This window comes from Procambarus clarkii, chromosome 68 (assembly GCF_040958095.1).
Source record: "Procambarus clarkii isolate CNS0578487 chromosome 68, FALCON_Pclarkii_2.0, whole genome shotgun sequence".
NCBI lineage: Eukaryota > Metazoa > Arthropoda > Malacostraca > Decapoda > Cambaridae > Procambarus > Procambarus clarkii.
Window position 1 is genome coordinate 10497881 of NC_091217.1, and position 13348 is coordinate 10511228.

Genomic DNA, 13348 nt, shown 5'->3' on the forward strand with positions numbered 1-13348 from the left:
GAAATGTGTTTGGTAGATCCGTAGACTTGTTCCTTTTTAGAGCATGTGTGTAGTGAGTATTAAATAAATTAGATCTATTTATATTATTCAAGATTTAACCATTAAAACAAAGCCATGTGTGTGTTAAAAATAAATTGGGCAGTACGCATGTCTTTTGTTAAAAAATGGGAGTGTAATCGTATGTGTGGCAGCGTGGGAGGGAAGGCCGGGCCCCGGCAGCAGGATCAGCAGTAGGTGGTGGCACCGAGCGAGGCGAGTGCCAGCGGGAGCCCGCCGAGTATGACGTGTGAGTGTGTGGGTCCAAGGTGCGCGCCGGTGCTTCCCGTAGCTTGTGTGCTCACACTCCGGGCGCTGGGAGTGGTTCCTGCCCCTCCCTGCTTCTCCTATACCATTACTCCTCAACGGCAACACTGCGGCTTCTTGCAGAGAAAATTATATTAAAAGTGGATCTGGAAGAATGAGATTAGTGTGTATGCATATATACATACATACTGTAATATATATATATTATATATATATAATATATATATATTACAGGCGCTGTTGGGTTGGGGGATAGAGGATGGTGGTGGTGTGGATTGGCGGAAGTGGAGTGGCGAGGGAGGGCCGGGGTGACGGATCGCCCGCAGGAATTGCACCTGTTCTTCTCCGGACAATTAAAGTAGATGCAACGACGCTGGTGGTAAGTGGGTGGTGGTGGTGGTGGGGGGCGCGGCGCCCCTGCTAACACACCCAACGCCGACGCCCCCCCTCCACTACCTTGTGCTGGGGCCTGTCCTCTCATGGAACTCTCATCTCATGGTACTGCTACGAATCCACTGTGTTCCTTTGAGCATTTGTGACACTCTTCACGTCCGCTTACGTCACATACCAGCCGTAGAGGTGCGCGTGCGTGCGTGCGTGTGCGCGCGTGTGTGAGACTGTAAACCGGTATATGGTATAACTATCATCGTGGCAGTAAGATGACGTGAGGCAGCAGTTGATATCTTGGGCAGTGTTCCCGACACTGGTTTCAGGATACCTTAACATTATGATGCAAAATTAAACGCCGAGAACGTGATGTATCTGCGAGGGCAACTTTGTGCCTGAAGAGTACAGGGGAGCGAGTTCGAGCCCATTGAATGGCTTCAGTATTTCCTCATTAATATTGCGACATTTCTTTGAGTGTGTAGGGGTCGTTGGGTCGCTCGGGCATTTGAGAACAAGGAAGCAGCAGCCAGGTGTGTGCGGGCAGCAGCAGCATTGATGCAGCAGCCAGGTGTGTGCGGGCAGCAGCAGCATTGATGCAGCAGCCAGGTGTGTGCGGGCAGCAGCAGCATTGATGCAGCAGCCAGGTGTGTGCGGGCAGCAGCAGCATTGATGCAGCAGCCAGGTGTGTGCGGGCAGCAGCAGCATTGATGCAGCAGCCAGGTGTGTGCGGGCAGCAGCAGCATTGATGCAGCAGCCAGGTGTGTGCGGGCAGCAGCAGCATTGATGCAGCAGCCAGGTGTGTGCGGGCAGCAGCAGCATTGATGCAACAGCCAGGTGTGAGCGGGCAGCAGCAGCAGCAGCAGCATTGATGCAGCAGCCAGATGTGAACGGGCAGCTGCAGCAGGGATGCAACAGCCAGGGGTGTGCGGGCAGGAGCAGCATTGATGCAGCAGCCAGGTGTAAGCGGGCAGCTGCAGCAGGGATGCAGCAGCCAGATGTAAGCGGGTAGCAGCAGCATTGATGCAGCAGACAGGTGTAAGCGGGCAGCTGCAGCAGGGATGCAACAGCCAGGGGTGTGCGGGCAGGAGCAGCATTGATGCAGCAGCCAGGTGTGAGCGGGCAGCTGCAGCATTGATGCAGCCGCAGCAGGGATGCAGGAGCCAGGTGTGAGCGGACAGCAGCAGCAGCAGCAGCAGGGGCTTGAGGTACCGGGGGAGCACAGCCCTGCACACACACGCCAGAGTTATTGATCTGTACCGAGAGAGTATAAACCCAGCTTCATACATTCTCACTTCCCAGCTGTGCTCCTCTGCCACAGCTCTATGACGCACCAACGTCTTCATCAAACACTAACTATGGAATAAAGGATGAAGGTCCCGTTCTTCTGTGGTGGTGTGGAGGGCTTCAACATCCGGGGACAGCCTGCAGTAGACAGTTCATTATGTATATTAGTTCAGAGGGCTGCTGCACTGCCCGTCTGCATGAATGCCGGTAGAACATTATATCCGCTGATGGAAATGTCTGCTTCAGTACACTTCAGTACACTTCAGTACACTGCAGTACACTTCAGTACACTGCAGTACACTTCAGTACACTGCAGTACACTTCAGTACACTGCAGTACAGTACACCAAAGTACAGTACACTACAGTACAGTACACTGCAGTACACTGCAGTACACTGCAGTACACTGCAGTACACAGCAGTACACTGCAGTACACTGCAGTACACTTCGGTACACTGCAGTACAGTACACCACAGTACAGTACACTACAGCACACTGCAGTACACTATAGTACACTACAGTACGCTGCACTTGAGTCACCTATACTCAACTCAAATATTCACACTGGGATATTTGACGGACCTACACTTGACATGCCAATAATTAGGTTAGATCCTTTAAGACGCCGTATTGTCTCGCTACACTACCACACATCTATTAGGATAGCATACACCTGACGGCTGAAGAAAGATGCGAGCCAGCATTCTTCCGACACTTGGAAGCCGGTGCGAGTGTCTTCAAAGATGGCCATCGTGGAGGCTCTTCACGACACACCGACATTTGGCCTCCCTTGCCGAACCTGTTCTTCTTAGGCTGAATCTGGTCGCGGGTTACAATTACTTTTGGCGGATTACACATTGGCAGATATATGTCCAGCCAGAATTGTTGACCATTGCAGCACAAAGTCGTGTATATTGACTCCCAGCGTCCTCGTAGAGCCCGGATTTATATGTATGCACTGTCAAATATATATTACAACAATCAATCACTGTCAAAAATATATATTTAAGTGTATACATATAAATCCGGGCTCTACAAGGACGCTGGGAGCCAATATATACGAGTTTGTGCTGTAATGGTCAATACATACACATACACATACATACATACATTTATATATATATATTATATATATATATATATATATATATATATATATATATATATATATATATATATATATATATATATATATTATTGGTGTATACTGGCAGCAGGTTTTCTTTTAAACACGTCTCGTTGAATATGACCGCATATTCTGTATTTACTATCTTCTGATTTAGGGCTTCTATCCCTCTGACTGTTTTTCTAGCATCAGGGCTTAGCTGAAAGAGGAGTTCTCCAAAACTCGTGTTCATTATTTTAACGTAAAGAAAAAAGTGAATTACTATAGAATGTATTACACTTATTTATCCAATTTGCACAACGTTTCGAACCTCCATGGTTCATTCTCAAGTGAAAAGAAATTACAGAGCTCGTTAAATTTATACCAATACGGGTTCAGGTGATAAGACAAGTAGAATAAAGGAAAAGGCAAGGGGATAAATAGGGGATAAATGAGGGATAAATAAGGGACCAAACACACACAAAGATTAATCAGGTGTAATAGGCCTGTTATGTTGAGCAGTGTCTTGTGTGTTGGCATCAAGACCGGAATATAACGATGCCAACACACAAGACACTGCTCAACATAACAGGCCTATTGCACCTGATTAATATTTGTATGTGCTTCGTCCCCTATTTATCCCTCATTTATCCCCTTGCCTTTTCCTTTATTCTACTTGTCTTATCACCTGAACCCGTATTGGATTAAATTTAACGAGCTCTGTAATTTCTTTTCACTTGAGAATGAACCATGGAGGTTCGAAACGTTGTGCAAATTGTATAAATAAGTGTAATACATTCTATAGTAATTCACTTTTTTCTTTACGTTAAAATAATGAACATGAGTTTTGGAGAACTCCTCTTTCAGCTAAGCCCTGATGCTAGAAAAATAGTCTGACCCCATGTTAATGGATGAAAAACAGAACCCGCAACTCTGCCCGTCCACTGAGCGTTCACAACGTCACCAAACCGATGGACTAGAGGCTCCAAAGGTGCTCAGCTGCAGCGTTCCTGACACATGAATAATTCCAGCAAGAAACCTAAAGTGGTTTTTAGTTTTAAATTATAAATGAATTGCCTTGTTGCCAATTCTAGCAGCTTCATAACCAATTTGGGGTTCACGACCCCAGATTCCACTCTGTAAATAAACATTTTCTTAATTGCTTGAAACAGGTCGGAATTTTACGACGCCAAAGAAGCTATTACAATAGGGAAAAATTGAGTTGCTTTGCTTTAATTTAATTAAATAAGAGTTGAGTTGCCGCCCTCACCCTCCGCCGACCATTACACATGTCTTTTATCGCTGTGTTTCTTATCATTAAGGAAAACTTGGTGTAATTGTGTTGTGAGGCTGGGCGGGTCCCTGCTCTCTGACGTCACACCCACCACAGCAGCGAGCTGACGACGTCTGCTGGGTTCTGGAAGGTCTGTCTGTGTCTGCTGGACCATGCTGGGAGGGTGGGGTGTCTGCTGGACCATGCTAGGGAGGGTGGGGTGGGGTGTCTGCTGGATCATGGTGGCAGGATGGGGTGTCTGCTGGACCATGCTGGGGAGGGTGGGGTGTCTGCTGGACTATGCTGGGGAGGGTGGGGTGTCTGCTGGACCATGCTGGGGTGGGGTGGGGTGTCTGCTGCACCATGCTGGGAGGGTGGGGTGGGGTGTCTGCTGGACCATGCTGGGAGGGTGGGGTGGGGTGTCTGCTGGACCATGCTGGGATGGTGGGGTGGGGTGTCTGCTGCACCATGCTGGGAGGGTGGGGTGTCTGCTGCACCATGCTGGGAGGGTGGGGTGTCTGCTGGACCATGCTGGGAGGGTGGGGTGTCTGCTGGACCATGCTAGGGAGGGTGGGGTGGGGTGTCTGCTGGATCATGGTGGCAGGATGGGGTGTCTGCTGGACCATGCTGGGGAGGGTGGGGTGTCTGCTGGACTATGCTGGGGAGGGTGGGGTGTCTGCTGGACCATGCTGGGGTGGGGTGGGGTGTCTGCTGCACCATGCTGGGAGGGTGGGGTGGGGTGTCTGCTGGACCATGCTGGGAGGGTGGGGTGGGGTGTCTGCTGGACCATGCTGGGATGGTGGGGTGGGGTGTCTGCTGCACCATGCTGGGAGGGTGGGGTGTCTGCTGCACCATGCTGGGAGGGTGGGGTGTCTGCTGGACCATGCTGGGAGGGTGGGGTGGGATGTCTGCTGGACCATGCTGGGAGGGTGGGGTGGGGTGTCTGCTGGACCATGCTGGGAGGGTGGGGTGGGGTGTCTGCTGGACCATGCTGGGAGGGTGGGGTGGGGTGTCTGCTGGACCATGCTGGGAGGGTGGGGTGGGGTGTCTGCTGGACCATGCTGGGAGGGTGGGGTGGGGTGTCTGCTGGACCATGCTGGGAGGGTGGGGTGGGGTGTCTGCTGGACCATGCTGGGAGGGTGGGGTGGGGTGTCTGCTGGACCATGCTGGGAGGGTGGGGTGGGGTGTCTGCTGGACCATGCTGGGAGGGTGGGGTGGGGTGTCTGCTGGACCATGCTGGGAGGGTGGGGTGGGGTGTCTGCTGGACCATGCTGGGAGGGTGGGGTGGGGTGTCTGCTGGACCATGCTGGGAGGGTGGGGTGGGGTGTCTGCTGGACCATGCTGGGAGGGTGGGGTGGGGTGTCTGCTGGACCATGCTGGGAGGGTGGGGTGGGGTGTCTGCTGGACCATGCTGGGAGGGTGGGGTGGGGTGTCTGCTGGACCATGCTGGGAGGGTGGGGTGGGGTGTCTGCTGGACCATGCTGGGAGGGTGGGGTGGGGTGTCTGCTGGACCATGCTGGGAGGGTGGGGTGGGGTGTCTGCTGGACCATGCTGGGAGGGTGGGGTGGGGTGTCTGCTGGACCATGCTGGGAGGGTGGGGTGGGGTGTCTGCTGGACCATGCTGGGAGGGTGGGGTGGGGTGTCTGCTGGACCATGCTGGGAGGGTGGGGTGGGGTGTCTGCTGGACCATGCTGGGAGGGTGGGGTGGGGTGTCTGCTGGACCATGCTGGGAGGGTGGGGTGGGGTGTCTGCTGGACCATGCTGGGAGGGTGGGGTGGGGTGTCTGCTGCACCATGCTGGGAGGGTGGGATGGGGTGTCTGCTGCACCATGCTGGGAGGGTGGGATGGGGTGTCTGCTGCACCATGCTGGGAGGGTGGGATGGGGTGTCTGCTGCACCATGCTGGGAGGGTGGGATGGGGTGTCTGCTGCACCATGCTGGGAGGGTGGGATGGGGTGTCTGCTGGACCATGCTGGGAGAGTGGGATGGGGTGTCTGCTGGACCATGCTGGGAGGGTGGGATGGGGTGTCTGCTGGACCATGCTGGGAGGGTGGGATGGGGTGTCTGCTGGACCATGCTGGGAGGGTGGGATGGGGTGTCTGCTGGACCATGCTGGGAGGGTGGGATGGGGTGTCTGCTGGACCATGCTGGCAGGGTGGGATGGGGTGTCTGCTGGACCATGCTGGCAGGGTGGGATGGGGTGTCTGCTGGACCATGCTGGCAGGGTGGGATGGGGTGTCTGCTGGACCATGCTGGCAGGGTGGGATGGGGTGTCTGCTGGACCATGCTGGGAGGGTGGGATGGGGTGTCTGCTGGACCATGCTGGCAGGGTGGGATGGGGTGTCTGCTGGACCATGCTGGCAGGGTGGGATGGGGTGTCTGCTGGACCATGCTGGCAGGGTGGGATGGGGTGTCTGCTGGACCATGCTGGCAGGGTGGGATGGGGTGTCTGCTGGACCATGCTGGCAGGGTGGGATGGGGTGTCTGCTGGACCATGCTGGCAGGGTGGGATGGGGTGTCTGCTGGACCATGCTGGCAGGGTGGGATGGGGTGTCTGCTGGACCATGCTGGCAGGGTGGGATGGGGTGTCTGCTGGACCATGCTGGCAGGGTGGGATGGGGTGTCTGCTGGACCATGCTGGCAGGGTGGGATGGGGTGTCTGCTGGACCATGCTGGCAGGGTGGGATGGGGTGTCTGCTGGACCATGCTGGCAGGGTGGGATGGGGTGTCTGCTGGACCATGCTGGCAGGGTGGGATGGGGTGTCTGCTGGACCATGCTGGCAGGGTGGGATGGGGTGTCTGCTGGACCATGCTGGCAGGGTGGGATGGGGTGTCTGCTGGACCATGCTGGCAGGGTGGGATGGGGGTGTCTGCTGGACCATGCTGGCAGGGTGGGATGGGGTGTCTGCTGGACCATGCTGGCAGGGTGGGATGGGGTGTCTGCTGGACCATGCTGGCAGGGTGGGATGGGGTGTCTGCTGGACCATGCTGGCAGGGTGGGATGGGGTGTCTGCTGGACCATGCTGGGAGGGTGGGATGGGGTGTCTGCTGGACCGTGCTGGGAGGGTGGGGTGTCTGCTGGACCGTGCTGGGAGGGTGGGGTGTCTGCTGGACCGTGCTGGGAGGGTGGGGTGGGGTGGGGTGTCTGCTGGACCATGCTGGGAGGGTGGGGTGGGGTGTCTGCTGGACCATGCTGGGAGGGTGGGGTGGGGTGGGGTGTCTGCTGGACCATGCTGGGAGGGTGGGGTGGGGTGTCTGCTGGACCATGCTGGGAGGGTGGGGTGGGGTGTCTGCTGGACCATGCTGGGAGGCTGGGGTGTCTGCTGGACCATGCTGGGAGGGTGGGGTGTCTGCTGGACCATGCTGGGAGGGTGGGGTGTCTGCTGGACCATGCTGGGAGGGTGGGGTGTCTGCTGGACCATGCTGGGAGGGTGGGGTGTCTGCTGCGCCATGCTGGGGAGGGTGGGGTGTCTGCTGGACCATGCTGGGAGGGTGGGGTGTCTGCTGCACCATGCTGGGGAGGGTGGGGTGTCTGCTGGACCATGCTGGCAGGGTGGGGGTGTCTGCTGGACCATGCTGGGAGGTTGGGGTGTCTGCTGGACCATGCTGGGAGGGTGGGGTGTCTGCTGGACCATGCTGGGAGGCTGGGGTGTCTGCTGGACCATGCTGGCAGGGTGGGGGTGTCTGCTGGACCACGCAGGGACCTCACCCCCCCCCCCCCCCCCCCCCCACCATACACCTGCTCAGCTTCATAATGCTCATTTTCTTTACATTTTAATGTTCACGAGGGAATTAGTTTGTTGTGTGACGAAAAAGAACAAAGTGATTGCATTATTATTTATCATAATGATATTGCAACATAATGTTTCCGCCGGGGTAACAAACTTTACAAGTTTATAAGAGTTTTATCAACGATGCTCGGGCCGGAAAGTATATTCAAGTCTAGCCATTCACGGATGACAATTTACCCCCGCAGACCAATGATACACGAAGGTGTTTGTCTCCCTTATTTTGCTGGGTGTTTGTGTGGACTAGTTGGAACGTTTTGTCTTGCAAGGGTTCTGAAAATGGGGGCATGCATGCCCCCTGGTGTGCTTTCTTTGTTTATATGTTCCATTATATACACATTGGAGCAGCCCTGGAACATTAGAGATACTCTGGATGACTCTTGGTACAAATACATATTAGAGCAGCCCTGGAACATGCACTCTATACGACTCTTGGAACACTTGTATACTGGAGCAACCCTGGAACATATAACCGCTAGAGAGAGCACGAGAGGGCAAGCCCCTGACTCCTAGTTGACCACAATGTATTATACATATTCATATGATAAGGAAACAAGGAGCAAAGTTATGCAAGAGTTGATAATTATAAGTTAAATGATGGATATTTTGTCATGTTTATAATGCAGACCGCAAGATTACGCTGCTGATAATATAACGTAATTCCGGCTTGGTTGGTAATAACCAGAGATATTCACCCCTTCAGGGGTACTCCGCCCGCCGCCCTACAGCCTTGATATCTATCTTGTAAAATCCTTAACCTTCTCGGAGTCCTTATGAGGAATCCTGTCAGCCTTTTGTGGCTGAATACTCTCTTTGCCTTTTAACCGTAGGAATATTTGCTTCTCTGTGTGTTAGCTATTTCTGACAACTCCTCTGATAACTTCATAGGCCGCTAATCACATGATTTTTCGTCCTAAAAATATTCTTATTACAATTTGAATCAACAGAGCCCCCTAATCAACCATCTCCCCCCCCCCCCATTCCTTCCTTGTACATCACTTGAGATGCAGTGGTCTCTGAACCCCACTAGAATAACCTTCCATTAGCACACGACCTTCTTCTTAAGATAAAGGACCTCTCCAACCTTTTCTTCGTTACCATAGTGGAGACCTTGTGGCACCACCCCTGGTCGTCCTTCACGATCGTCCCTAACAGTGGACGAGTGAGGAGAGTCGTCCCTCAGGAATCTATAACTCGTGCACATTTTGCTTGCTGGAAGGGGCCCTCGGGGCTGGGTCCAGCCACACCGTCTTATCACCTCTCTGCCCTTCTCTCGGCCTACCCTCCACGCACGCACGCACGCACGCACGCACGCACGCACGCACGCACGCACGCACGCACGCACGCACGCGCGCGCGTGCACACACACACACACACACACACACACACACACACACACACACACACACACACACGGGGGCCTGGTAGCCTGGTGGATAGCGCGCAGGACTCGTAATTGTGATTCTGTGGCGCGGGTTCGATTCCCGCACCAGGCAGAAACAAATGAGCAAAGTTTCTTTCACCCTGAACGCCACTGTTACCTAGCAGTAAATAGGTACTTGGGAGTTAGTCAGCTGTCACGGGCTGCTTCCTGGTGTGTGTGTGTGTGTGGGTGGTGTGGAGAGGAAAAAAAAAAGTAGTTAGTAAACAGTTGATTGACAGTTGAGAGGCGGGCCGAAAGAGCAAATTTCAACCCTCGCAAACACAACTAGGTGAATACACACACACACACTCACACACACAAACACACCCTCCCACACACACCCACACACCCTCCCACACACCCTCCCACACACCCACACACCCTCCCACCCACCCACATCTGATAACACACAAAGAGCCCAGGATGGAGTGATCCACTAGAGCGCTGGACGGCCCTCGAGGCAGGACGGGATGACTCTTATGTCGTTCCCTTAGCAGTTATAAGTTTCTCTCAGACCCTCCGTGTTTAGAGACAAGGTGGTATATCTCTCACTCACACGAAGAGGGCGTTTGGCCAGAATCTTTTTATTATATTTTTTAACGGTTAGAAATTGAGACAATTTACATCTGGGAGTTTAACTGACACAAGCCCTGGTCTGTGATGTTTCTTCCAGGATAACCTAATCGATTCGGCGACACTCGATGCTAAACTAATATTCAGTTTAATACAAGTTAAAATATCACTGACGATACAAGCTATTAAGGTGCGGGGTTTACTGGGGGCATGGCCAGTGGGGGAGATGGCCGACTGTTTGGTGTTTGATGATGCCTGAGACAGCAGGGAGGCACAGTGGTCCTACACCTTACAGGGTGGCATAGTGGTCCTACACCTTACAGGGAGGCACAGTGGTCCTACACCTTACAGGGTGGCACAGTGGTCCTACACCTTACAGGGTGGCACAGTGGTCCTACACCTTACAGGGAGGCACAGTGGTCCTACACCTTACAGGGTGGCACAGTGGTCCTACACCTTACAGGGAGGCACAGTGGTCCTACACCTTACAGGGTGGCACAGTGGTCCTACACCTTACAGGGAGGCACAGTGGTCCTACACCTTACAGGGTGGCACAGTGGTCCTACACCTTACAGGGTAGGCACAGTGGTCCTACACCTTACAACTTCAGTTGTCACAACTTCAGAAACACACACAAATCACATTAACGTGATATATATATCAATGAGAAAATCCACTGGGACTATAGGTCGGCGCGAATCTACGACCCCAACATTGCCAGTCGTTTACTCTACCACTAGACCACCCCTGACTTGTTAGTCACAATGTGTGTGTGAAGTTGGGCCGTGAGGTGTGGACTACTCTGCCCTCCCACCCGGGTGCTTGCGGGTCACACGTAAACACTTGCACTGACTTCAGTAGCACTGTGATTTCAGTTGAAATCCGGTTTTATGACTTTTTACATATTTAGACCTTTCCCAGTTTTGTTTTGTGTTTAGGTAGGAGTTCCGTGCTGGGACAGCTTACTCAATAATACAGCCCTCACTTGTTTAGGTAGTACTTATAATAAAGAACTATCCTACATACATAATGTAAAAGGCAACTAGAAAGTAGACAGCGGTACTTTTGAATTCGGACAAACCGGAAACGTTTTTGAAATGATGTTACCAATAAAAGTTAACTTAGTCTGACCTTCCTAGACCTAATATAGTGTAGGAAGGTCGTCCAGGCGGCCGACTCCTGGCCGCCAAAAGTCGGCCAAAGTATTTTATAGAAGCGCCTTAATGTGCTTAGATTTACAGGAAGATTGGGGCAGGATGTTGTTGTTGTTGTTTTGTGGAAGGTGATGTCCGTTTGTTGGTGCTTAAACCAATGTTGGTTAGTACGATCGCTGCCAGGGTGAATACAAACATAGCAACGAAACAAAAGAATTATACAATTTAGGAAGTTAAGTAATTTATATAATGGAGTGGAACTATACATTGTTGGTGTGTACTGAAGGCGAAATCTTACTTGAGTGATTAGAGAGATGCTAGGAGTGTTGGGAGGAGCTACCTGTTTGTACAGGTAGGGCAGGGTCCCGCTCATTTACAACACCACCAATGTTACCTTCTGCAAACATTAAGGTAAGGTAATTATCAGAAGGTACTACGAGTATATACCACTACGACTATATAACACTTGGAAGGCGTATGAGGACAAGGAACTGGGATAGGACGAAGGGAGGGAATGGCGCAGAAGCACTTGGACAGTGGTTGCTGACACAAAAATCAGCATGAAAATTACCTCGGCTGAAGACATTGAAAAACTTCACGCAGATATTAATAAAGTTTTCAACTGGGCAACATAAAATACCATGATGTTTAATAGTGTTAAATTCCAGGTACTCAGGTACGGGAAAAATGAGGATCTTATACATAACACAGGGTACAAAACACAATCGAATCTGCCCATAGTAGGAAAGTAACATGTAAAGGATTCGGGAATAATGTTGTCTGACGACCTAACGTTTAAGGAGCATAACCAAGCAAATATTGCGTCAGCCAGAAAAATGATCGGATGGATTACGAGAACTTTCAAATCCAGGGATTCCATCACAATGATTGTACTCTTCAAGTCACTTGTGTTGTCCCGTCTTGAGTACTGCTCAGTCCTCACTTCCCCCTTCAGAGCAGGAGAGATTGCTGAAATAGAGGGAATACAGAGAACATATACGGTACGCTTAGACGCGATAAAGCACCTAAATTATTGGGATCATCTCAAAGCTCTCCAAATGTACTCTTTAGAAACGAGACGAGAGAGATACCAAATAATATACACGTGGAAAATACCGGGCCAGGTCTCTAATCTACACAGTAAAATAACAACGTACTGGAGTGAACGATATGGAAGAAAATGCAGAATAGAACTAGTGAAGAGCAGAGGTGCCATAGGCACAATCAGAGAACACTATAAACATCAGAGGTCCGCGGTTGTTCAACGTCCTCCCAGCAAGCATAAGAAATATTGCCGGAACAACCGTGGACATCTTCAAGAGGAAACTAAATTGTTTCCTCCAAGGCGTGCCGGACCAGCCGGGCTGTGGTGGATACGTGGGCCTGCGGGCCGCTCCAAGCAACAGTCTGGTGGACCAAACTCTCAAAAGTCAAGCCTGGCCTTGGGCCGGGCGTGGGGAGTAGAACAACTCCCAGAACCCCATCAAGCAGGTATCAAGCAGGTATCAACCAGTCGAGGATCGAACGCAGACCTGCAAGAAGCAAGGCCGTTGCTATACTGATCTGTCCAAATGGTTCGGACAAACATCAAGCAAAAAAGTTAATAAAGAACAACTTTAACATATGACAATAAGCACAAAACTTGCGTTAGAATCTAACATCTGGGGGATAAACACTTGTGGAATCTAAGCACAACAACGGCACAGCTTTGTCAATATATTATTGTAAATAAATAATAATGTTTGTTTCAGCAGAGAGCAGCAGCGTTTACTGCCGCCTCTCTGCCTTGTGGTCGTCGTCCGTCTCCAGCAGTAATCGAGTCAGTTTCTCCTCGCTCACCGCAAGTTGGAAAAAGCTTTTAAAGAACTCCTATATCTCAAGAGTTTAATTTGGCGAAGGTTTGTCACGCGTCACTGTATTATGGTGTAGGAGTAGTGTTTAGGAGCCCGGAGCACTGTATTGTGGTGAAGGATGGGTGAATAGGAGCCTGGAGCACTGTATTATGGTGTAGGGGAGTGTATGGGAGCCTGGAACACTGTATTGCGGTCAAGGGTGGGTG

At 51.9% G+C, this 13348-nt stretch overlaps 2 protein-coding genes across 7 annotated transcripts in view; one reads left to right on the forward strand and one right to left on the reverse strand.

The window, feature by feature from the left end:
- Window positions 1-13348, forward strand: part of sei (seizure) — a 1036232-nt gene that overhangs the window by 113249 nt on the left and 909635 nt on the right. The window lies entirely within an intron of this gene.
- Window positions 1-13348, reverse strand: part of LOC138355541 (uncharacterized) — a 78731-nt gene that overhangs the window by 56384 nt on the left and 8999 nt on the right. The window lies entirely within an intron of this gene.